Raw genomic sequence first — 25,476 nt, 5'->3', positions numbered from 1 at the left:
AATGTGAATATTGAAATCAGAGGGATCAATCTAGTCTCTATCAGCTAGTAATTGTTGGCAGACTGCTTTCTAAACCTTCATTTCTCAATCTGTAAAATGGAGCTATTGACATCCACCTTGCAAATTGGAAAGACTAGTTAAGAAACCATGTACAGAGTTTCTGGCACCATACCTGTAATCGATGCAGTAGTTATTATTGTTATTGCTAAGGTTTGAAATTATATTACGACAGGGGAAATCTGAAACCACAGTAACAAAAACAAAAGAGGAAAAGGCAAGACACAAAGTTGTATGTTCACTGTGATTAAAAACAAAAGACACATAGGGAAGGCATTTCTGAAAGCCAATAACATAGTGACAAGAGTTTTTTTGTTTTTTGTTTTGTTTTGTTTTTCCAATTTTTACCAACAAGCATCTCCTGAGTAGGCCTTGCTGAGAACTAAGTGTACGCTCAAGATACACAGACTGAAAACAGCAACCCAAGGAGCTCTTAGTCCACTAGGTGGACTTAGTCCACAGCTACATCAACATGCAGCAGACAGGAGGAAGGAGGATTGGAGAAGGACTCAGGAAAGCTTACCTGAGAGAATTAGTGCCTGTGCTGACTCTTAAATGCTGATAAGCTTTTTACCAACCTTCGAAGAGAAGTGTCATCTTATTTAACTTCACAACACTTGTTTAGCTTCATTAATGCATCTGGGAGTGGTTGAGGAGAGAAATTGAGAGGAGATTAATGGAGACAAAGGACATTGGCTTTTACGGTCCTCCAAATCCATCATAATTGATTCTGTATAACCCTGGTTCTCCATGGATAGGAACATAACATAAAAGAGCATAGATAAAGACATGCCCAATCAGTACTACAGTTATAAACTGAGGTCATTTCTTTTCTCTCATTGTATTAGCTACTTAGAATTTTCCAGAGAGAATCACAGTTTCAACCAACATTTGTGCTATTTAGCAAGGTTCTACCACCTGGTTCGCCTAACAATGAGGAATAATCCCTGCAAGACTCTTTGAGTGTTCCCGCAACGTAACAGATATAACTAGTGTTTCTGAGGTCTTCAGCCTTGTGTACACTAGGGCCAGGAAGGCAGGAAGGAAACAATTCTACCCTAGTCGTCTCTCAGGAAGGACATTACTGAAGCTGCAGCCTGAATCCAAGTTTCTCTCTAGGTCAAGAGGTGGGGTTGTGGGAATCTTACAAACTGCCCTAATTTTCCTCTATTTCCATTTGATGTCTAGGTTTCCAGATCATAAGAACAGACTTTGTATAACTTGAGGTGCTCGCAGAATCCAGATCTGCCAATCTCAGTCCCTAGAGAACGCATTCACTAATCCCCACTATCCTTTCTATGCACCTTGGAGAAGTAGCTCTTCAAGTTATTATTGCTGCTTAACAAATCTCCCCAAGCATAGCAGTGCACTAAATTTAAAATAAAAACAATCATTGAATTATATCCACAGATTCTCTAAGTCAGAAATTTTGAAAAGGCATGTGGAATAGATGACTCTGCTCTACATGTCTAGAGTCTTTGCTGGGAAGACTCATACTGGAGATGACTTGAGGGTTGGGAGCTGGAATTATCTGAAAGCAGATCTAGCAGGTGCTGCAGGCTCTAGGCTGAGACCTCAACAGTGAATATCAAGAGGAACACCTACACATGACCTTTCCATGGGGCCATTTGGGCTTCCTCACATCATGGTGCCTGGATCTCAAGAGTAGATCTTCCAAAGAACCAAGCCTTGAAAGTCACATGCTATCACTTCTGCTTTAGACACAAACCACCCATTTTATGCTGGATCACAAGACATGCCTATCTTGACACTGATATAATGAAGAGTGAACCACTCTTATTTTCTTCCCTTTTCTTACAAATCTTCTTACAGAGGATTCTGGAACATATTCTAGAGTAACCAGGACAAATGTTTGAGTATCACTAGCACTCCTCAAACTGGTTCCTAAAACCATTCACATATCAAGCGAGGGCATCCTCTCCTTTCCAGCATTTAGTACGAAGTTTTATAAGGACAAAAAGAACCTCTGTACCAATAACCAACAGCCCCAAAATGTTTTATCACAGAAAGTTTTCCCATCAAGACAAAACAAAACCAATAAATAAATAAGTCTAGTAAACTCACCTGGCCAACTCCCTGATATCTACCAGATATAATATATATGAATTGACTGAAACTCAGACCTGCACAACAGAGGTTAAGTGAGAAGAGAAAAATCTCTTGAGATTGTGGTGACATAAAACCCTAAATATAGTTTTATTATTTATTACCCTGGAATTCCAAATTGGAAAGAAGTTGCTTGACACATCCAAGGAGGCCCCATTTTAAGAAAACCCAGTTGGCAATCATCCAAGCTTTTAACTACAAATTTTTTAAGTGCAGGGGTGACTTCCTCACTTTCTATCAAAGATGATGCTTTTACTAAAGGATCTTCCTTGACGGATTTAAGTGTTGGTTTATAGATTGGCAGCAACTAAGAAGCTGAAAAATAAAAAATAAAAAACTAAGAATTGGGCTCACAGCCAATCAATAAGTCATAAATCAAGACAAACTTCGGAAGCTAAACGTCCAGCCCTATACAAATGGGAGCTGCTTCATACACATGTACAGGCATTTTAAACGACAAGCCGGCCACTCATTCATTGTGTGAAGTCAAGCATTCTTATGATGTGGGCCTAGAAGAGCATTCCAGGCTTGCAGAGTAACACGAAGAACTACACAGAGACAACAGGACAAGGATGGCATGTTTATGGGATATGGAGGAGACCGACATGCCTGGAGATGTGACTGTGTGCTGAGGAGCAGAAGAAAATAGGGTAGGCAAGATAGTATGTATGGGGTCATTTTAGCATGTTTTGAAAGTCAAGTGTTATTCCTTCAAAAGTGACATGATCAGAGAGAAGTTTGAGGAAGATCAACGAAGTAAAGACATATGAGGACAGGATGAAGACAGGGCAGCAGCTGGGGACTTCCATAACCATGAAGCTATGAGGGAAGGCCAGGGAAGTTGATGGTCTGTCTCCATAAGAAAGACATTTCCAAAGGAAAATGGCATATATACTCATCAAGGCTCAGATGTTACTGCAAGTCTTCCCGCCTTTGGAACAGTGGCTCTTCTAAACTATTTTTTTTAAGAATCACTTCTTTTTGGATCTTAAGTCCCTCTTCAAATCTTTCCAGCTTCTAAAAATCCATGTAATGAGGGTAGGGAGTCAGTTAGGTTAAATCCAAGGTTGATTAAGACATAATTAAAGAGTAGTGAGGACTAGTAATTTTTTAAGCAAACCTCAGGACATTTAGCCTACAAGAGCAGAGACACCTTTTGAACTTAGACCCTTAGGAGCCTTTGTTCGAATGACGTGGCAGTCAAGACACCATTCTTCTGTAGGGACTATCTTCAGAGTCTGCATCATAACCCTTTGAAACTCAAAGATATTTTAATGACATAATTAATATATTCTTAAAAGAATAGTCATAGGTCAAGTCTGACGGAGAAAATTATTCTTGCTTAAGCTGGGATAATTGCTCTTTGAATGAAAACAAAACAGGTGAGAGTTTAAATAAATGTATTAAGATATAGGTGTAAGAGTGTTTTCTTATTAACTTTCAAATCTCTGCAATATTGGTAGTGATGTCCTGTTTTCATTCAGAGTATTTATTTGTGACTTTGCTCACAGTTTACTTTGCTTTTACATCTTCTCAAAGACCTAACTTGGAGATACAAGAGACAAAAAAAAAAAAAAAAAAAGGAAAAAACAATAACCAAAAAAAAAAGAAGTCCAGAGAACAAACTTGGAGAAAAAAAAGACAAAAAAAAAAAAAAAAAAAGGAAAGATCAATAACCAAAAAAAGAAGAAGAAGAAAAAAAAAAGAAACAACTGATCTTCTTGGCTAAGAAGAAAATTTCCAAGTAGAAGTTTAAAAAAATGCTTTAAGTAAGAGTAGTAGCTCAATTTGGCTAATAGTAAATAAAGATGCTTCAAAGGTACATTGTTTTAATCAACAAGATTAAAGGCTAGGATGAGGGTGAAAATTAGCAAAAGGGTTCCTACTATCAAGGAACCCTAAGCTACTGAACAGTCTCCCATGTTGATTCCTTTTACAGAATTAGCGTTTGTTTATATCCAATTCATATTTTTCCTTTTCTCCTATTGTGTCAGAGATACTAAATTCCTGCCAAACAGTCGTGTGCACTCCCACCTTTCCTCTACTGTTTTGCAACTCTATTGGAGCCATATGACTAGTTCTGGCCCCTGGGATATGGGAGGAAATGACGTAAGTTGTTTCCTAACCTGGTGATATCAGCCCCTGTGGCCCTCCAGCTTTCTCTCTCCAAGTTACAATGATCCTGTAAGTCACGTGGTATAGCCACAAGATAGGATCAGCCAGGACCCTGAGTCACTACCTGGAAGAGAGATGCTCTAGAGATGTACTCAGTTCACATTGAGTTGTAGCAGGAAGGAGTGAGGGAGATGAATCTTGGTAGAATTAAGACACTAAGTTTTGGGGCTTTATTTACTACTACAACTGAGCAATCCTATCCTGCTATTCTTCTCTAAAATTCTGAAGTAACCACATAAAGGATGATGATGATTGATCTAGGCAGCAACATAAAGTAGCAGAGAGATCAGGGCCTTTAGAATAGACCCAACCTGGGCGAGGCAGTTTTATCGGAGGTATTTGCAGTCAACAGACCTCAGAAGTGACCAGTCTTCTTCCTCCTGAGAGAACAGACTTACTGCTCCTGGAAACAGGGGAAGAGAATAGGTGGCTTCCCTCAGAGCCTCCCAGTAGGCAAGTCAGCTACAGACTGCCTAAGTGTTTATGCAATAGGAGTGCACTCCATCCCACATGCCCTATCACATCCAGAAAGAAAGTCTAAGAACATTAATTTTTTTTTTTCTTTAAAAGTATTTCTTGGGCTGGTTCCATGGTCTAGTGGTTAAGAGAGGCAGATCCTACATGGCTAACAACAATTTTAATCCCAACCCTGGTGGTTTGGTATGTTTATATCAAACATAAGTGCATGTGTGTCCAAAACCTGACAGGGTGGAAAAACAGAGGAAAAGGGGCTGTGAAATGACCATGCCCCATTGGGGGGTACTTTCTCTCTCCCCCCTTGCTGTCTTTCTGGTGAGTACACATCCCAAAATCCCTTCCCACTGATTGTACTCTACGTATCCAGAGTAGAGAACCCCACAGTGACCCATCTTTTCCCACGCTTTTATACTTCTCTATGCATTAACATAAATACTGAGTCACCAGGAAAGTCATGATGCATTTTTGCATAGAAAAATACATCATGACTTTCCCAATGAAATATATATATGTGTGTGTACATATATACATATAACATATATATATACTATATATAACCTATTTATAACCCATTTTACATATATACATATAACCTATATATACATATATACGTGTATATATAGTTTTGTTATATATAACTATATATACTATATATAGTTTTGTTATACAGATATATATACTTACATATGCATGTATATGTGTGTGTGTGTGTGTATATATATATATACATATATATAATATATAATATATGTAAGTGTGTGTAGTTTTGTTTGGGGCTTTTGGTATACTTTTGGTTTTGAAATGCAATGGGATGAACAATAGGCATTGTTCTAGCATTTTTCTTTAACTTTTCAAATTTTTTCTGTTTTGACTATTCATGTTTGATTTTTGGTATCCTTCAGTGCATATTTGGCCAACTTCATAACTTTTCGTTGCTATACAGTTCTCTATAGTATGAAAGTACCATAATTTATATAATCATCTTCCTATTAGTGGACACATGGAGTATTTTGAAGCTGTAATGAATGTGCTTAAATACCTCTTTGTGCACACAGCCAGTGCAGCTCTAGGATGGATAACTGGAAAGGGACTATCTGGGTCAAAGGGTAAACATATGTTTAGTTTTAGGAGACACTGCCAAATTGTTCACCAAAAAAGCTGTCCTGGTTTACATTTGTACCAACAGTATGGAAGTTCTTACTTTTTCTGACAATGGGTATAGGACATAGATTGAAGCATTTTATGTTAATAAACATGTAATATTCACCTTTCATGAGGTCACCTCATGCAACTGTCTGACTGCAAAGAAGGGTGAGCCTCCTCTGCCTACCAATAGGTTTCACTAGGGTGCACATTAGCCCGCAGACCTCTTTCGGTATGGGAGGTGGGTGTGGATTTTTGTCTCTTTAGTGGACAGTGACCTCTAGCTCTTGTGCACTGCATCTTTGAGAGTTCCAATGCCCAGGTCAGACCACCCAGAAATAGTGTCATGAAACATCAGTGGTACAGTGGGACCAGGACAAGGCAAGGGAGGCACTCAGCTCAGTGAGTCAAAATATTCAGTAATCAAGACATATAGGACCAAATGAAATCTTTCTTAAAATTAAAATTTATGCAAAAAAATTAATGGTGAACAAAATATCAAAATTTCAAGTGATTTTTCCATTTGCTTCAACCTTCAGTAGGGTTAGCCCATAGCAATAGTCCACTGTCATGTTGTCATTTTAAGCAGATGTGGGAGACTTTTAGACACACAAACACACACACACCTGCCTTAAAATCTCTACCTGTGTGATCTTGGGGAAATTGCTGATCTTCTCTGATGCTGTCATCATTTGTGAGTTGCTGTGGAATAAAGGAAATAAAGGATAGAAAACAGTGATCAGGGACCGGCAGTTAGTGTAATGGCTATGTCACCGAATTCCCATGTAGTTGACTGCGGTTTGAGTCCCAGACTCGGTGGCCTTAATCTCATGCCAGGCACGTGTGCGTGCGTGCCCAAGATCCCGAGAGGAGAATGGAGGAGAAGGGATTGCGGCATGGCCATCCACCCTGGGGGGGTGATTTCTCGCTTTCTGTCTCTCCCTCTCTCTCTCTCTCTGTCTTTCTGGAGAGCACACACACCCTGTAGCAAAAACCACTAAAAAAAAAAAAAAAAGAAAGAAAGAAAGAAAAATAGCAAGTTCTGTTCCTAAACTCACCCCAGACCTTCTGCCTTCAGAGAGGTGTTTGTTTCTCTTGCCCAAGTCCCAGAACACCTGTGATTGCCTCTCCTGAAGTTAGAAACCCCCTGCCTCTTGCACTCTCTTTGCCCTACCCCAGTGACCCTTGCACTCTTCTCACCCTACCCTGATGACACTCCCTTATCCTTGATGGTATCAAAGGAGACAGCAAACCAATACAACCCATCCACCTTCACCCTGGCCCGCCCCAGCTGGGACACCCCACTCTCTGGGCCTTTCAGGTCAGGCTCTCCAGCTGGGACATACACAGCAGAGGCTGAGGGGGTCAGACTGTGCAGAATGAGGTTTTCAGAGGCACTCTTAGCTCCTGCCCTTGGAACCGTCAGAGGACAGAGGCTTAGGGGTTATACCGTTCTCTCCACTCAATCTAGGGGGCGAAGTTTGCCTGGCCACCCCAAGCCAGGCCCCCATGGCAATATAGCTCCTGCGGAGGCTGGGGAGGGGACAGGCAGGGGAATTCCCTTCCCAGAATGTCACACCATTGTCAGATCCCATCTCTGGAATCTGCCCTGCGGTCCCTGTCCTTCTTCCAGCTTAACTTCCCAAGCGTTGCCTGCCTTGCTGCAAGAATCAGGGCTGGCTGTCTCCCTGGGTTCACAAATCACCTCGTTGTCATCACTTGGCAGGGGTGGGGAGGGCTGAGTGGTAGGGCAGGAATCAATAACCTCATTTTCTGTCACCCGCTCCCTTCTCACTCCCCTCACCATCCAGGGCAAGAGCCTAAGTTCACACAACATGTCATTTGTCCAACCTGCCAGATCTTAGCGTTGATATGCCCTCTAGTGGATTTTAAAAAGCAACAAAAAGCACATACACGCAGTCACACCCACACCAAACAATGATCAATTAACTCTGGCTGTGTCCACAGGCCTGATGCCAAGGCACTGCCTCATATAAAATCTGTCACCCCTGCCCACACAGCCACACCACAGCAGCTCAGGGTCCTGTTGGTGGCCTGGTATGCTAAGGCCAGTCACTGCCATTTACAAGAACAGCACCCAGGCTGGTTCTAGAACCCTCATTTCTCTCCCACCATTTCTTCAGCCTGAGAGCCTGGAACAGCCAAGATTCAGCTCCAGTATCTTCCCATCCGCAATCTCCTGGCCAACCCCTGCCCTTTCCTTCATGGAGACAACTATTCTCTGTTCTTAGTCCTGTTTCCTCCTGCCCCATCACAAGCCAGCCTTGGCTTCTCTAGAGTTCCTGTGTCTAGCAGCTCCCTCTCATTGTCTCAGGATTGCTCACCTTCCACGCTGTCCATGTTTTGGCCCCAGTGGCAGGGGACGCCGTCCTGTGTATTGTGGGGTCTAGCAGCACCCTGGCTTCTTCTCACTAAATGCTGTAGCATGCCTCCTTTTTTTTGGAGAGGTTTTTGCTATAGGGCATGTGAGTTTGCCAGAAAGACAGAGACAGAGAGACAGAAAGCGAGAAATCACCCCCCACCCAAGGGAGGATGGCCACACCGCAATCCCTTCTCCATTCTCCTCTCGGGATCTTGGGCACCCACGCACATGCACCCAGTGTGAGTTTAAGCCCCGGGGTCAAGGCCTCGAACCGCGGTTGACTACATGGGAGTCCAGCAACATAGCCATTATGCCATCTGCTAGTCCCAGCATGCTTCCATTTTGGACAACCAAAAATGTCTTCAAACATTGTGAAAAGTCCCCTGGGGGAGGAGGGCTTGAATTGCCCCCCAGCTGAGACCCACTGGTGTGTCTGTAGATGTTGCTGTGGATCTAGGATAGAATCCAGGGGTGCAGGAAGCCCTCTCCCCATCTCCATGATTAGTGGCTGCTCATTCATGTCTCTGTGGCCAGTTCAGAGTGTCCTATTAAAGCACTCCCTCCCTGTGCAAGGTCAACCCCATGGGCTGTGCATTCCACCTGCCTGGGAGGATAAGGCTCTGCAGAGTGAGAAGTGTGGGAGTTCAAGGGGAGGAAAGGGACAGAGGCAGGGCCAGTGCCTGAGTTCTGTGCACAGCATTGAGTCTGAGTCTGTCAGGCGTTCATTTGTCCTCAGAGGGTCCCAATGAACAGCAGCAGCCTGGGAACCCTGTGAATGGCAGGTGTGAGGCTAACACAGAGCACCCTGAGGGAGAACTGTATGTGCGTCCTTGTTCTACACCTGGGAAGACTAAGGTATGGGAAAGGCTGGTCACTTGCCTCAGGAACCAGCTTTGCGCAGTGGCAGTATCGTAGCCAATGAGGTTTATCCAAGGCACGATTATTGCTAATTGAAAACTTGCCTTGGGAACCAATACCAAGGTGCCACTTAGTTCTATGACTCTCCCAAATGGTGTCACCAGCACAGAAAAAGTACTGAGAGCAGGTGTTCCCGCAGGTGTGAAATCAAGCAAGTCCTTGGCCTAATTTCAGATTTTGCTTCAGGGCTGACCCAGCCTGGGTGCAGAACTCAGAATGACCTAGATTATTGTCTCTCTCTGATCCCATGACTTAAATGATCATGGCTGTTCCTTCTGCACAGACTCCATGAGCCTAGGAGACTGCTGCTCCTGGAGGGCAGAAGATCCCTCACTTCTCTGTCATGTCCCCAGAGTACCAAGCTCCAGGCCACTCCGTGGAGCCTGACAGACTAGCCCAGACCCCAAGTAGAAAGCAAGAGGCTTCCCCACTCCTCCATACCCCCTGCTCTTCCTCATTTGGAGCCCAGAAGGCACCAGGATGCCTGGGTCCTCATCTTCAGAGTGGCCTGGGCCAAGCCACTCCACCTCAGCTGCCTCCTCCACCCAGCAGAGACCCAGGCCCACCCTCCGAGCTCCCCACAGAAGTGCAGAGTAGCTGTTACCAGGGCCGTACCTCATGGAGAGGCAGGGGGAAGAGAAGGAGGGGTGGGAGTGTGTGTGTGGGTGACCTTTCTTCCTCTCATTTCTTCAGTCCCTTCTCCCCTTGCCCATTTCAACAAAAACCAGCCACGTCAGAGCTGCTGAGAGGTCCCCACGGGAGAAGGAGACCAAGGTGGTCACCCCAGCAGCTGTTTCACTCCAGGTCAGCTTTGGGCATCAACTTTCTTCCTTTTGGAACCCTGGCCAAAAACAGGTAGGAACAGGAAACAGCTCAGCACAGAGGAAGGCTCTCGGTCACTCTGGCACTCGAGAAACCACACACGGCATGACTTACCATACAGCTTGGCTCTAATAAAAAGCATACCAGCTTCCAAAGAAAAGAAGGGAGACAAGCTTGTGAGGTTTCTCGCCTCCCACACCTGTCCTGGCTTCACATCCAGCTGTGTCCCTTTGCCCTGGAAACACAACCATCAGCAGTGATTGGGGGCGGGAGTAGGGATGGGCAGCACCCATGGGAGAGAGGGGCAGTGAGGGGGCTTAACAGTAAGTGCAGGCAGAGGGATGTAAAGGCAGTCCCAAGTTCTGGGGTAGAGTGGGTAGAGGTGAGTGTTTCTTCTCTCCTATGCACACTTGGATACTAGGTCATCCATACTGAGCATGCAAGGCCCCTGCCATACCCAGTGGGAATACCATGAGGGAAGCCAGAGACACCATCTTGGTCAACTCAGGCAGCTACGATGAAATACCATTGACTGAATGATTTACAAACCCCAGAAATGCGTTTCTCACAATCTTGGAGCCTCAGGAGTCCAAGATTGAGGCACCAGAAGATTTGAACTCATCTCTTGGTGAGAATACCGTACCTCACATGGGGGAAGGAGGCAAGGTCTCTTGTTTCTTTTCTTTTCCTTTTTTTAAGAGAGATTTTTTGCTGTAGGGCATGTGCCCTTGCCGAAGAGACAGAGAGAAAGTGAGAAATCACATCCCAGGGAGAATGGCCATATTGCAATCCCTTCTCCTCCATTCTCCTCTCAGGACTTTGGGCACACACACACACACACACACACACACACACACACACACACACGCCCAGTGCTATTTTCAAGCCTCCAGGTCCAGGACTTGAACCACAGTTGGCCATATGGAAATCCAACTACTTTACTATACCACCTACTGATCCCTCTGAGGCTTCTTTTAGAAGGGTACTAATCTCATTCTTGAAGGCTCCAGCTCCATGTCTGATCCACTCCCAAAGATACTATCTCCCAATACTGTCACCGTGGGCCTTAGGATTTCCATATAGGAATCTAGAGTGACCTACATTCAGACCACTGCAGACACTCCCATGACTTTGCAGAGAGATGTAGGCGAGATGCCCTGTCTCTTCCAGTTAAAGACAGGGCACTCTCTGTCTTCTGTGTCCCTCCCACACCCCCACACACCAAACAGACCCAGCTGTGAGCACCTGCGCGCCATGTCCAATGCCCAGGCAGGCTGTGGAGGGACTGGGTTAAGAACATGGAACTGGAGTTGGAGTCAATCTAGGCCTCTCCACTTCATGCCCCATATGGTCTTGGGCATGTTTAACTTTCTCTAGTCTCCTCTGTAAAAATCTTATCCCATAAGTTGTCGGGAGAATTGGAAGAAATCGCACACGTGAGATGTAGGGTAGCCAGCACAGGGCCAAGACAGACTGGCTTCTTCTGACCGACAGGCGCTGCTTCTCTCCAGCTCCAGCCCATACAGATCAAAGCAAGGGAGACAAACTGAATTAAGTGAGGGGCACTGGAGATCCAGAGAGCCCCAACATCACAGCCTGATATCCCACAGAGAGAAACTTGCCCATTGCAGGAAACGAGGTAAGGCCGCCCGAAGTGTAGAAGATGAAAGTCACCGTTCTCGATGCTGGCCACAAATCTCCACTCAGGAGAGAATACGGAAACAATGAGAAACGGGGACATGGTAAGGAGTGGTGTCTGAAGAGAACTGAGCCCTCCCAACTCTGGGTTATTTCTTTCGTCCTTTGTCTACACCTTGGCAAGACCGAGGTTTGTTTGAATAAACCCCGAGGTCTGGAAGATGTGGAGGTGACTCCCAAACCCAGTGTCCTAAGCATGCCGAGGAGGCAAAAACAGAGCCCACTCCCTCTCACCATCCCCCACTTCCCACACACAGACACCTAACCTGGGTGGGTGTGGAGAGGACAGAGACTGCTGAAAAGGGAATCAGACTGAGGCAAAGAGAATTTAAGCAAATGCTGTAATACACATGCACACACATGTGCACATGCACATGCACACACATGCACACACCTGGAGCATTTGTACCACCTGGCTTTCTGCTCCCAGCACTGCCATGGCCCTGCCATCAGACAGTGGGGAGAGAGAAGTCCAGGAAAGGCTTTTCCTGGCTGGGTAGCTCTGAGAACCAGGCTGTAAGGAGATCCTGGGGCTCAGCCTTTGGCGGGAGGGGAGCTGTTTCAAGACAAGGCAGCACGAGTGGTTGGGAGAATGTTCGACCCCTCTCAGGTACGTGGACTGTGGGGCTTCCCAGGCAAGAAAGACACCGACCTTTGCTCCAGGAACTCCTACTCCAATGAGAAAGCCCTAGAATTTTTTTCTTTTTCTTCCTCTTTTTTTTTTTTTTTTTGAATTTTTTTTTTAAACTTTATAAAGAGAAACAGTGAGAGGGAGCAGGGCCACCCCACCCACACCACCATCCCTTCTCCTCTATTTTCCTCCTGGAATTTTGGGCATGTACAGACACATTCTTGGTATGATTTTCAAACTGCTGGGTCTGGGCCTCAAACCACAGTGGGACAAGTGGTAGTCCAGTGACTTAACCACTACACCACCTGCTGCCCTCCAGAGTTCTTTATTACAGAGAATGCCAGCTGTTAATGCAAAAGGAATGATCGAATTCCAAAGTTACCATTTCGCAGCTGCTGATGAAATAACTGATGCCCACATGAATCTCCCAACAGTTACTAAAATCCTAGATGAAAGGTCAGTGGGGAAGTAGCTCTTTGCGTGGGGAAGTAGATCTTTGCGTGGGGAAGTAGATCTTTGCGTGCTTTGAGAAGTACACCCATAGGTCCCTCGCTATGGCCAAGGGAAGCATTCCTTTACAACGAAGTGGTCTGGCTATCATCACCTTGCCTAAGTGATCAAGCCCAATGTTATATGTTACATTTAACAAAAATGTTTAATCTGAATCTAATCATACCTTTAGCTCTAAATTCTAATTTATAGGAAATGCAAAAAGTAATATTTTATTTATTTATTTAATTTGACCAGAGAGGGTCAAATTAAACCCCTAGAATTAAAGTTCAATGTCCTCTGTTACAGAGGAGGGGCAGGCAACAAGGATTTTCAAAAGCTGGGAGACCCAGCAGTCCCTCCCAGTTCTGATCTATACATACCTCTGTCTTGCGCCACATAATCAAGGTACACACAAGGAACCATCACATATTAATTTAATTTGTTTTTACTTATTTTGTATCCTTAAGAAGAGTTCTTGCTGGACTCCCAGGTAGTCAACCACAGTTCAAGTCCTGGACCTGGTGGCTTAAAACATGCCGGGCGTGTGCGTGCATGCCCAAAATACCAAGAAGAGAATAGAGAAAGGATTGCGGCGTGGCCATCTCCCCTAAGGGATGATTTCTTGCTTTCTCTCTCTTGTCTCTCCAGTAAGCACATGTGCTCAATAGCAAAAATCTCTTAAAAAAAAAAAAGAAAGAAAGTAAGAAAGAATAGTTCAAGCACCCACTGCCTCAACAACAGAGGCTGTTTTCCAGAGGCCCTATCTCAAAATACAGTCAGTCACATTCTAAGGCCCTGGGGATCAGAACTTCACCACATGAACTTGGGAAGGGACATGATTCAGCCTGTAGCAGCAATCTATCCATCCATCACTAGAATGAAAATGCAGAAGAGCAAGGATTTGTACCTAGCTCATGGTCGGAGTTCAGTAACTATTTTTTGAATGAAAGAATGAATGAATGTCCCTCTTGGGGCACATATCACTTTGTGTAGTGTGGTCATTTCTGAGCATGAGTCACCTCCAATCCCTGGAAGAGGCTTTCATACAGGGTTCTGATCTGCTTACACCTAAGCAGCCCTCACAGGCGCTAATAGGAGGCCTTGATCAGATAAACTAGAAGTCAGCTTTGTGAAAAGAAACCTGGGCTCAACCTCCCTCCTTTGCTAGGTACTAAGCTGTATGCCCCTGAACCGTTCACTTCATCTCCCCAGCCTCAGCGTCCCTTCTGTGAAACCAGCATCACAGTACCAGCCTCACAGGAGTCTTCAGAAGTCTGGCTGAGATGATCATGTGACAGTCTTCGATAAACTCCGAAGCACTTTGTCAAACGTTAGCTGTCATTCTCAGGTATTTTGTAGCAGATGCTTTTTGCACTTGATGTGGCCACATAATAAATCACCCCCAAAACTGAGTGTCTTCAAACAACCATAGTATTTGTTTTGCTCACATGCCCATCTTTGGTCAGGGCTCGATAGGGGTAGTTCCCCTCTACTCCTCTTTGCCCACTGAGGTAGCTCTGAGGCTAAGCACTAAAATGTGGGAAGGCTTCCTCCCAGGGCTGGCAGCTGATGTTGGATGTCAGCTAAGATCTCAGTGAAGCCATTGACCTCAACGTCCACATATGGCCTCGGCACATGGCCTGGGCTTCCTCACAACATGGTGACTGGATTCTGAGACAGAATGTGCCAAGAGAGAGCCAGGGAAAGCCATACTGCATCACTTCCACTGGATTCTACTTACTCGTCAGTCATTAAAGCTGAAAGTAGATGGGCAGTGACACGTTTCCAGAAGAATATGGAAGCCTGAAAAGATCACTGCGGTGGTATTTTGAGAGAAAACCATTTGCCACAATATTAGACAGGTTTTTTGAACGAATGAACCTTTCGTTTCTGCCCTTCAGCATTATTCAAATTTCCCCTTAGAAGGCTCCCTTGGCACAATCTTATGATGTAGATTTTCCCCTACTTCCTTCTTCAAATTTACCCCCAGCCCAATCCATCATAACCCTGCTTTTGGCAAGAGAAGAGTGGGGATAATAGATTAATAGCTAAGCCAGTTCCTCCTACTAGCATGGCTAGAAGCTCCTCTTAGACTGTAGAAAGGCTATGTATCCCTCTTATGCCACTAGCATCCCCAGAGGGTCCACCCGTGGATACCTCTGTGAGGGGAGCAGACTAGAAAGTAGGGTGGGGTTGGATGGGTGATTGGTAAGCCTTTCACATGTTTCAGCCTCGCAGTCCGAATGACCCCCTGGCCTGTGCAGATGTGAGGCCCTTGCTCCCATCCCATCCACTGCTCCCTGCACTCTGTCGCCGGCCACTTTCCTCCACTTAACTTTTGGTGATGGGTAAGCGCCCCAACTTAGAAGGGAAACCTCTGGCCTGAATTTATCGGTTTGGGGCTTGGCGTCATTAGTCCACATTTCCTCACTCTGCTGTGGTTTCAGAGACTGGTCAGGGAACTGGGCAATTCTGTGGAGTCCCCAAAGGCCACTTAATGATCAAATACTCAATAAGTCATCGACTTCACTGCAGAAGCCATCCAAAGAACATTAACCCTCTTCCCCCAAGCCATGTTGTTTTCCGCACATCCCTTCTGATTCATCTGCGTTTGTTCTCTGACTCATTAGGTCTGTGTTGCCTTAATCACATCTTGCAACGGTGATGAAATATCAACCTCTTTATTTTTTTGTTATGTCCCTGCCACTGGTCAGGAGGTTCCAGCTTATATCACGGAATTCAAGTGGCAGCCACTGGGAGAGTTCATATCCTGTTATCTCTGTTTGTAGGACACACACACATACATACACACCATATATGTACATGTTCACATGCACAAGTTTGTACATTGCTCACATGTTTTCTTCAGGGAATTCTCATTGCCTCAGGATAAAGCCCAAACTCCTTAACATATGCAGGCTCTGTGGTCTGGTTCTGCCTTGTCTCCAGCTTCATCTCTTGCCACTTTCCCTTTCATATTAAGATGGGCTACCCTGCTTTAGGTTCCTACAACAGCTCATGTTCTCCCTTATTACAGCTTTGTTCATAGCATCCCCTTTACCCAGAAGTTTCTTCCCCTTTCTTCTCAGCCTTCAGCTGTCAACTGAGAAGTCCTTTCCCAGGGAAAACCTTCCTTGACTCTTAGAAAACATTAGTTATCTCTGCTTTATGTTCTTTTCACCCCCCTACCCCCATGTTTCCCTCTCAAAGCTCCCAGCTCCAGTTCCTATAATGATTGATTATTACCTGTCTGTCCTCTCCCCTACCCCCACCACTGAGAGCTTGGGGAGGGTGGGACCATCTACGACTTGTCCATGTCACAAGGCACAGCATTAAACCTGGTACACAGAGGGTGCTTGAATAAATGAGACTGGAGGGATGTCACTCCTAACAAGGGTCAGTGACGACTTTGGGCCATTTGTGCTGCTGTGACAAAATACCTTTTATAAAGAACATACATTTATTTTTTCATTTATTCTAGAACCTGAGGAAGCCAAGATCAAGGTACCAGCAGGTTTTAGCATCTAGTAAGAGCCTGATCTTCTCCTCCAAAACGGTGCCTTGAGCACTTCATCCTCCAGAAGAAAGGAGCACTGGTTTTCAAAGGGCAGAGGTGTGCAAGAGCGAAGAGAGGGTGAGAGAGAGCCAGAGGGGGTCAAGCTCATCTGTCTATAAGGAGCCCTCTCCCATGACAATGAACCCAATCCCTTGATAGTGTCATTCATCCATTTATGAGAGCAGAGTCCTCGAGGCCTGATCACCTCTCAGTCAACTCTATCTCCTAACACTGTTGCACTGGAGTTTGAGTTTCCCATACATGCTTTTGGGGGCCACATTCAAACCATAGCCGTTACTTCTCTCTATAGCCCTGACATTATCAACACAACAATGTCCCAGGTGTATAATCAGTGAAGGATAGTCATGAGAGAAAACGAAGAGTGATCTACAGAAAAGAAGGAGGGAGGTGATGAGGGCAGGTGAAACAGGAAACAGGATGTGCACAGGACGTTCTGCTTCTCAAACTGTGGTGCATGTGGCCACAAGTTCATGACAATATGCAGGTGACAAAAGCTACAGAATAAATAAGGCACATCTTAGAAAGTCAGTTTGACGTCACAAAAATGTTACTTAGGCTTTTGTTTGTTTGTTTGTTTGTTTGTTTTAAGATTGAAAGAGATGTATTATGAAGTCAGGTGAGAAAACCTACATTAACTGTTTTGTTTATTTATTTAGTTTTTGCTATAGGGCGTGTGTACTCACCAGAGAGAGAGAAAGTGAGAAGTCACTCCCCGTGGGGGATGGCCATACCACAATCTCTTCTCATCCATTCTCCTCTCAGGATTTTAGGCACACATGTAACCACTGTGATGTTTCAAGCAGCCGGGCCCAGGACTCGAAGCGCTCAGCCAGCTATGTGGGAACCAATGCCTTAACCTTCACGCCACCTGCTGGTCTCTAATGTGTAAGGAAGTAAACAAGACCTCAGACACTTCATGAGTTTGTAGTAAGATCTTTGCTCTAACCGTCTCCCTAACCCACTTCCAGGGATAATCCATGCTTCAAGCTCTCACTTCTCAGACTTTTAAAGTGATGAAGCCAGTGCTTCCTCACAACATAATGACTGGATTTCAATGAAGAGCGTACTAGAGAGAGAGAGAGCCGAATGAAAGTCAGAGTGCCTTCTTTAACCTAGACTCACACCCTCACTCCCCTGTAATCTACTCATCTCCCAGGCCCTTTCCAAAGTCCCTTAAGGGTCAGACATTTGCAGAAGATAGCATTAGGAGAGACCATTTCACTTTTAGGTGCTATGTCATGTTCCTTGACAATCCCAGGGCCTCAGTGTACCCATCTGAAAACTAGGTATAATGACAACTTCTTTCGTGAAGAACTTATGTCAAACCTCAACTCTGCCAGGATGCTAGCAGCTAACATGTATCGGAGATGTCCGACCACTTGATGTGAATTATCTCCTTTTACACTCAGTAGGAACCTCATGATTCTCACCATTTCACAGGTGAGTAAACCTGAGGTTTAGAGAAAGTAAGTAACTTGCTCAAGGTAACACAGCAACTAAGTGGTAACACAAAGATTTCATTCCAGAAAATGGTCCCCGGACCTGTACTTTCTTTCTTTCTTTTTTCTTTCTTTTTTTTTTTTTTTTTGAGAGAGGTTTATTTTGTTCGTTTGCTTGTTTGTTTTTGCTATGCATGCGCTCACCAGAAAGACAGAGAGAAACAGAGAGACAGAAAATGAGAAATCACCCCTCAGGGGGAATGGCCACGCCACAATCCCTTCTCCTCCATTCTCCTCTCGGGATCTTGGGCACGTACGCACACACGCCCAGCATGAGTTTAAGCCACCGGGTCCAGGACTCAAACCACGGATGGCTACATAAGAGTCCAGAGACATAGCCATTATGCCAACTGCTGGTCCCGGGACTTGTACTTTCTATTCCCCCAAATTGTTGCCAGGAAGTTCAGGGGACCTCTTTGGGGATATGCCTCTATATTTAATAGCTTAAGGTTTTTCTCTCTAGACCCAAAGTAATCTGTCTCATCCAGGAGAAACATGAGCACAGCTCTCCTTTTCTTGCAGGCTTTGAAAGAGGGAAACATCACACAGTTTTATAGATCTTTGGCTCAGTGAGTGAACCGATACTTGCACCTTTTCTTTTTCCTGTGAGTCAATGGAAATCGCAAGTACATTCAAGAATTGCACATCCCAGCTGGCAAAGGAAATGTGGCAGTCCCTTCTCCATTCATACATTGAAACTCTTCCTCCATTCATACCCTTCCTCCACTGCCCAAAGATAGACAGTCCTTTCCCTCCTTCTTCCCTTTCACTCCCTTTTTCTTCTCTTTTCTCTTCTGTTCTCTCTTCTCTCTTCTCTTTCTCCCCCCTCTGTCTCTATTCCCTTTATTACTTCTTTATTATTACTATATCTCCTGTCTCTTCCTTGTTGACCACTGTAAGTTACAACTGGAAGACCAGAGGGCTAGATCAGGATTTCTCAACCTTGGCCACTACTGACATTTAAAGCAGATATTATTTGTTGTGGGGAGCTGTTCTGTGTACTGAGGAATGTTTAGCAACATCTCTGGACTCTACTGTCATGATGCCAGTAGCACATGCACAGACACACACGTACACACACACATGCACACACACACACACACACACTATCTGACAATTGTGACAGTCAAAAATGTCTCCAGAAATTGCCAAATGTTCTCTGGAGGACAAAATCACCCTTGGTTAAGAATAACCAGACTAGGGACCAGCAGATAGTGTAATGGTTACATTGATGGACTCCTACATAGTTAATTGCAGTTCTAGTCTCAGATCTGATTGCTTCAAACTCACGCTGGTTGTGTGTGCATGCATGCCAAAAATCCTGAGAGGAGAATGAAGGAGAAGCAAACATACACAGACCCTATAGCAAAAATCTCTTTTAAAAAAAAAAGAATCACCAGTCTAGACAAATGGGCTATTAACACCCAGAAGTTTGCCAAGAGAGTCAAGTTCAGGAGTATTTATTGCTGGCGACAGTAAGACTTTCTTACCTGAGTATAGTATTTTACTATGTATAGATTTTCCCCCTTTCATCATCATGTTCCTTTCCTTCATTGCTTGCATCACAGTTTCTAATTGTAGCTGAAGCTGGAAGTGCCCCCCACCAATATCCCCCAAACTTGTAACGGCATTTCTTCCTGTGTGTATGAAAAATAATTTTATCCCATCTCAACCAAGGACTGACAAAGTTGGTGTATAAAGTCCAACGCACCTGCTCCTCAGGCAGGATGATTCTGGAGCACGTGTTTTACACTGTTTCCTCACATTTCCCCATGGGATGGAGTTCCAGCTATCCGTTATAGTGGGCGCTTAGATGCCTTGGATATAGAATAAATGAATTCAGAGAGGCTCCTGCCCACGAGGCCAACGAGCTACTTCAGGCCCAGAGAAGGAAAAGTAATTTGCTCAAAGCCACACAGCAAGTCACTGTCAGAGCTCAAAGTAGAATTCAGCTTTCCTGGATCTTAACTACTGGCCACTGCCTCCTGGCAGGCACCATTGGAGACCCACGTGAGAAGTAGGAGCTTCCAAATCAGGACATAAAACCACCCAACTCAGAAGTATTGCAGATAAAGTTCAGCAGCCTCTGCACTGGAAAACCCCCTCTGACCACCTTAGTAAGGTGCTCCCTCCCTGGTGTCCCCACCATTACTACATAGATCTCCATTCCAGCAACTCCTGCAGGGCTGTGCTGCAAACATGTCATCGTAAGCATTAAATCTCGTTCCTCATGTGCTTCCCCTTCTAAATGCTGAGCTTCTTAAGGGTGAGAAATCACACATTTTGACATTTTTTCTTTTTTATTTCCATCATTTAGCACAGAGTCTGGCACCAAGGAGGTGTGCTGTGTTTGCAGAATAAATCCCAATACAATTATGAAGGTAGATTGTGTGATATTTTTTCCAAATACTACAAAAATGGCGGGAATCTTGGTGCCCTTCCAAACTAACCTTACATCTGAAATCATCAGGAAATCATCCCTTTACCATTTAGTTGCAGAGAACCTTTAAAAGTGCTGCAAAACAGTCATCAAGGAAACAGAAAATAATATTTACTCTCCCTTGTTGGGCATTTCCTCCATGCTAGGTATCTTTCTTTCTTTCTTTTCTTTTTTTTTTGAAAAGTTTTTGCTATAGGGCCCGTGCACTCACCAGAAAGACAGAGAGAGACAGAAAGCAAGAAATCACTCCCCAGGGGGGATGGTCATGCCGCAATCCCTTCTCCTCCATTCTCCTTTCAGGATCTTGGGCACACACGCACGCACACATGCCCAGCGTGAGTTTTAAGTCACTGAGTCTGGGACTCGAACCATGGTCGACTACATGGGAGTCCAGAGACATAGCCATTATGCTAATGGCTGGTCCCAATGCTAGGTATCTTTTATGAACTATTTCATTTCATATCCATTCTTCAAGGAGATGCTGTGTTTAGCTTCAATTTAGAACTGAATGAACTGAGGCTTAGAGCAAAGAGTTTTGTGTTGTCCATCTTCATTCAGCAACAAGAGATGATGCTGGAATAAGAATCCAGATCCCCTGCCCTTAAGCCAATGTGCTCACACTCATAAGCCCTATTTATCCTTGAGACACTTACAGTTAGGGGCAGCAAAGAAAATGCAAGCATGTGAAAGTTCTTGCTTATCGGTTGACATAACTGGCTCATTCCCTGGTCTATGGATTGACATAGACTAGAGACCAAACCTTCCTCTCCTTTATTTTTAGTGCCATGCCCCTCATACAGCAGGTGCTAAATAAATGCAAGAAGACTATATGGATGAATCCCTACCCTCTAAGGTAAGAGAAGTCAAGTCACACCGGGTGAGGGCTGCTTCTGATGACTTGCAGCCCAACATCAGCCAGTAAAGGTTCTGAGAGTGTGAGTGTGTGTATCTGCTGGGGAAGAGAGTTTAGGTTGTGGGACCCCCCCCCACACACACACAATACACTGCCCTGGCTCACTGTGGCCAGAGGTTTTTGATCAAAACACAAATTAGTATGTATTTCTTCCATGCACACATCTCTAACTCACCCTGATCTCTTGAAACCTCTCCATTTTTCAGAAGAGAAAAAACTGAGGTTCAGAGGCACAGGGTAACTTCATCCAAGTCAGGGAGTTAGAGGCTGAGTCAGAGCATCTAACTCTCCAGTCCCAGTCTTCTCCTCTCCGACTCTGCAGTTATGTGTCCAGTTTCTATGTACCACTTGTTCACTTCTTTATTCTTGTGTTCATTCACTCACCAGAAGACCAAAACAAAATCAACTTCAAACCTCAGAGATGTGAATGATGAAACAGATGAGGTCATTTTTTTTTTAATTTGCTAGAAGTTGCATGCATTCAGCAGAGAGAGATGAGAGTGAGAAATCAGAAAACATCCCCCATGGGAGATGACCATACCACAATCCTTTCTCCTGCATTTCCCCTTCATTTCAGGATTTTGGATACCCATTCATACCTGCCCAGCAAGTTTTGCAAGCCACCAGGTGTGAGACTTGAACCCTCAATCAGCCATGTGGGATCCAACCATCTTAACCACCAGGCCACCAACTGGCCCCAGTTCATGTGTTTATGTTGACAATCTCAACTGGAGTAGGAAGAAAACACTTACTCTGTTCCTGCTCAAACATCCATGAATCAGGCTTTTCTAACTGGTCTGGTGCCCTGTGCTTTACGTCTTGGTGCTGCCTTTCAGAAGCAAGATGGATTTTTGCATTTGGTTATTAGAGAAGAACCTCTGAGAGTTTTCAGAAAGCAGGCCAGTCTTCCCCTATCACAGCATTTGGGTTTTCAGCATAAGTCTAGTTGCTACATGCACAGTGTCTAGCGCTGCATGCACGGCGTCCAGCACAATTCTCCAAGCAGGCTGCCTTACCATGCTGGGACATTGTGTAAGACAGATCCATAGTTCTGCCAGGGCTGCATCTAGGGCTGTCTCAAACCAGATCGTTACCTTGTTTGGGACCTCCCTGAAACTAGCGCACACTTCTTCTTGGGCTTACCACATGACAATTTAGTGCACTTGTCTTTCTCCCAGAATGCCCTTCCCCCATTTTGCCCTTGAGTGTGAATTCTTTAGGGTCAGGTACCAATTTTAAACACTTTTATATCCCTAGCACATTGCAAGCATAGAGAAGCTCAATAGGTGATCAATGACTTAGATTACAATTACTCAGTGAAATCAGAACCAAGACAGAATGTGTTTTCCGTCATGTGTGAAGAGGTAAGGATTGATTTAATCTGGCACCAGGAAAGATGGTAAGAGGATATAAAAGTGAACCATGAAAAACAACAAGGCCCTGGAATTTGATAGAAATTGGACGAATATGGAAGATTTACTGCGGAGTGAAGCAAATCAGGCTATGAAAGAGAGACATTGCATGTCTCCATTTAGCATGTGCCGAATGTCTGCACTCTATGGTAGAGACTGAAAGACTGGAAAACATGAAAGTATTAAAAATTGTAATGGAGGGACCAGCAGTTAGCATAATGGCTATGTCGCTGGACTCCCACGTAGTTGACCGCGGTTCGCGTCCCGGACCCAGTGGCTTGAAACTCACGCCAAGAGCGTGTGCGTGCGTGCCCAAGATCCCGAGAGGAGAATGGAGGAGAAGGGATTGCATGTGGACATCCCCCCTGGGGGGTGATTTCTCGCTTTCTGTCTCTCTGTCTCTCTCTGTCTGGCAAGCACACGCACCCTATATCAAAAACCTCTCAAAAAAAAAAATTGTAATGGACACTAGAGACAAGTGGAAAGAGAGTGGGGTAGGGGAAGAGCATAGCAAAGAAAATTAGGTGAAGTAAGACACTTGCGGGACACAGATATGGTTTATTTTCTGTTGACGAGATTGTGTGTGGTGGTCTCAACTGGGCTAGACTGAGGTATATATCATTCCGGGTGAAGTCTCTTTACAATCTAAATGATGTATAGTGATTTAATATATGAATAATAATTTTAAAATATAATCAATTAATTAATTTTTTTAGAGTGAACAGGACAGGTACCAGCAGATGGTGGAATGATTACATCACTGGAGTCCCACATAGTCAACCACAGTTCAAGTCCTGGACGTGGTGGCTTAAAATTTATGTCTGGCATGTGTGTGTGTGTGTGTGTGTGTGTGTGTGTGTATATGTGTGTATGCCCCAAATCCCAAGAGAATAGAGAAGAAGGGATTGCAGTGTGGCCATCCCCTCAGGGGGTGATTTCTCACTTTCTGTCTCTCTCTTGTTGCTCTGGTGAGTGCACATGCCCTATAGCAAAACTCTCTCCTAAAAAAAAAAAAAAAAAAAAAAAAAAAAAAAAAAACAGGACCTATGCAGCCCCTGCCCTTGTACAGTTACAGTCTAGTAGGGCTGTCAAACACATGAACAGACAAGTGTACAACATGGAGCAGGGGGGCATCCAGTCCAACCAGCGAGGTGGAAACATGAGTGAAGCATTTATTCATATTGCTTCTGTTTTTCACTAGTCATGGGATAGAACATTCCAACTCCTCCTTTCCTTCCCTGGGTCCTCACCCTGGCCAGTAACATCCAATAGTAAGAGGACCACCTGGGGGTAAAGACAAAGCCAAGAAAAGTAGCTCCTCCTCACCAGACTGGAATGGGCCCAGCCCAGTCAATGGCCAGCGTAGGGCCTAACACCCAGGAATACTTGGTTGTATAATTAACCTGCGGCTAAGCCCACAGGTGTGACTGAGATGAGGCCCTGGACCGGTGGTCTGTACATGCCCGGGACTGATGCCCAAGGAAGTATAGCTGGGTTTTATGCAAACACACCTGGTGGGAGAGTCAGGCAGAACTCCAACCTGTGCTGTCCTAGACAAGCCATGTGCCTTACTCAAGCTGGCCTGAGGAAGACACCATTAGCCTGGCCAAGCTCTGCCCTTATCTACGGAGGGGTTCCTTGTTCTTAAAGATGTCCTATAGGTTAATACCATCCCTGTCCATGCCACTGAGAACCTGCTGGTTGGCTGAGGGGTGGAGTACAAGGCAACGGTCTAAAGCAAACAAATGGCACCCCTCCCAGCTGGAAAGCTGGGGAGGAGGCCTCGGAGAGGCATCCATGCCAAACAGATGGAGCTGCAGCATCCAGAGCTGTGTGTGCGTTTCCAGTCTTTCTTGTCATCCACACATTGCCTTAAGTCTGAACCAAATGCATCACCTCTGGCCTGTGACCAGCCTGAACCTGATCCCACAACACCTACATCCCTTCAAGCCTCTGACTACCTTTCCTTTTTTAAAAATACCCCCCCCCCAGCAAGCCTTCCACGTGCTGCTGGCGTGTGCGCCAGCTCGCCCCACTAAATCACCACGGGTGTCCACATTTCAAAGAGGAGCCAAAGGAGTGCCGGTGATTTCTGGGTGCCATGAGATCACTCCCAAGCTCTGATCTATGGATTGTTTTGATTTCTGCCTTTGAACTCTTCCCATCCTGCTCCAGCGGCAGACAGAGATACTGAATTAAGCGACAGACAAGTTGGAGACAATGAGCGCCGGGGGCCTCCTCCCTTCCCTGGACCCCCTCCTTCTTCCTCCCCGAAATTTGCAGACATCTGCTAGCTGGAGCCCAGTGCTGGAGTCATAAAGAAGATCTGGCAGGAGAGTGATGTACAGCCCTGGGCCCTCCCGAGTGACTGGCGTTAACCTCCAACGGAGAGACGCTCATCTGTTTACGGTGGGGCCCTTTGTTTTACACCACTCAGCAGAGGTGGCTCGGCCAGGCTGAAGAGTTAACCAGATTATAATGAATGATCCTCGGCAGCGCTGTGCCCCTAATTAGAACAAGTCGCACAGACATATTGTCTCCCTGATTTCCTCTGTTCCATTTCTCGCACTCTCTTTCTCTGCTCGAGACACATGGGCCCCATTAAACATTCTAGTATTTAATGTGGTTCCCTTAAATTACTTCTCAAGTTTTCGAGTTCCATTTAGAATTGGATTTTACTCTTTGGACTGTGTTTTTGATTTGGGGCTTTGT

General features: G+C 45.0%; 1 long non-coding RNA gene and 1 pseudogene across 2 annotated transcripts in view; one reads left to right on the top strand and one right to left on the bottom strand.

The window, feature by feature from the left end:
- LOC114008921 (uncharacterized) overlaps positions 1-25,476 on the bottom strand; it is a 145,586-nt gene that overhangs the window by 18,579 nt on the left and 101,531 nt on the right. For both annotated transcript variants that reach the window (XR_003550406.1, XR_003550405.1), the window contains exon 2: positions 581-696. This is a non-coding gene — a long non-coding RNA (uncharacterized LOC114008921). The remainder of the gene's footprint in view (positions 1-580; positions 697-25,476) is intronic.
- Positions 9,252-9,470, top strand: LOC114008932 (uncharacterized; annotated as a pseudogene).

This window comes from Tupaia chinensis, unplaced genomic scaffold, assembly GCF_000334495.1.
Source record: "Tupaia chinensis unplaced genomic scaffold, TupChi_1.0 Scaffold000416_1, whole genome shotgun sequence".
NCBI lineage: Eukaryota > Metazoa > Chordata > Mammalia > Scandentia > Tupaiidae > Tupaia > Tupaia belangeri.
The sequence above is the reverse complement of the archived record's forward strand: the minus strand, read 5'-3'. Positions and strand labels throughout refer to the sequence as shown.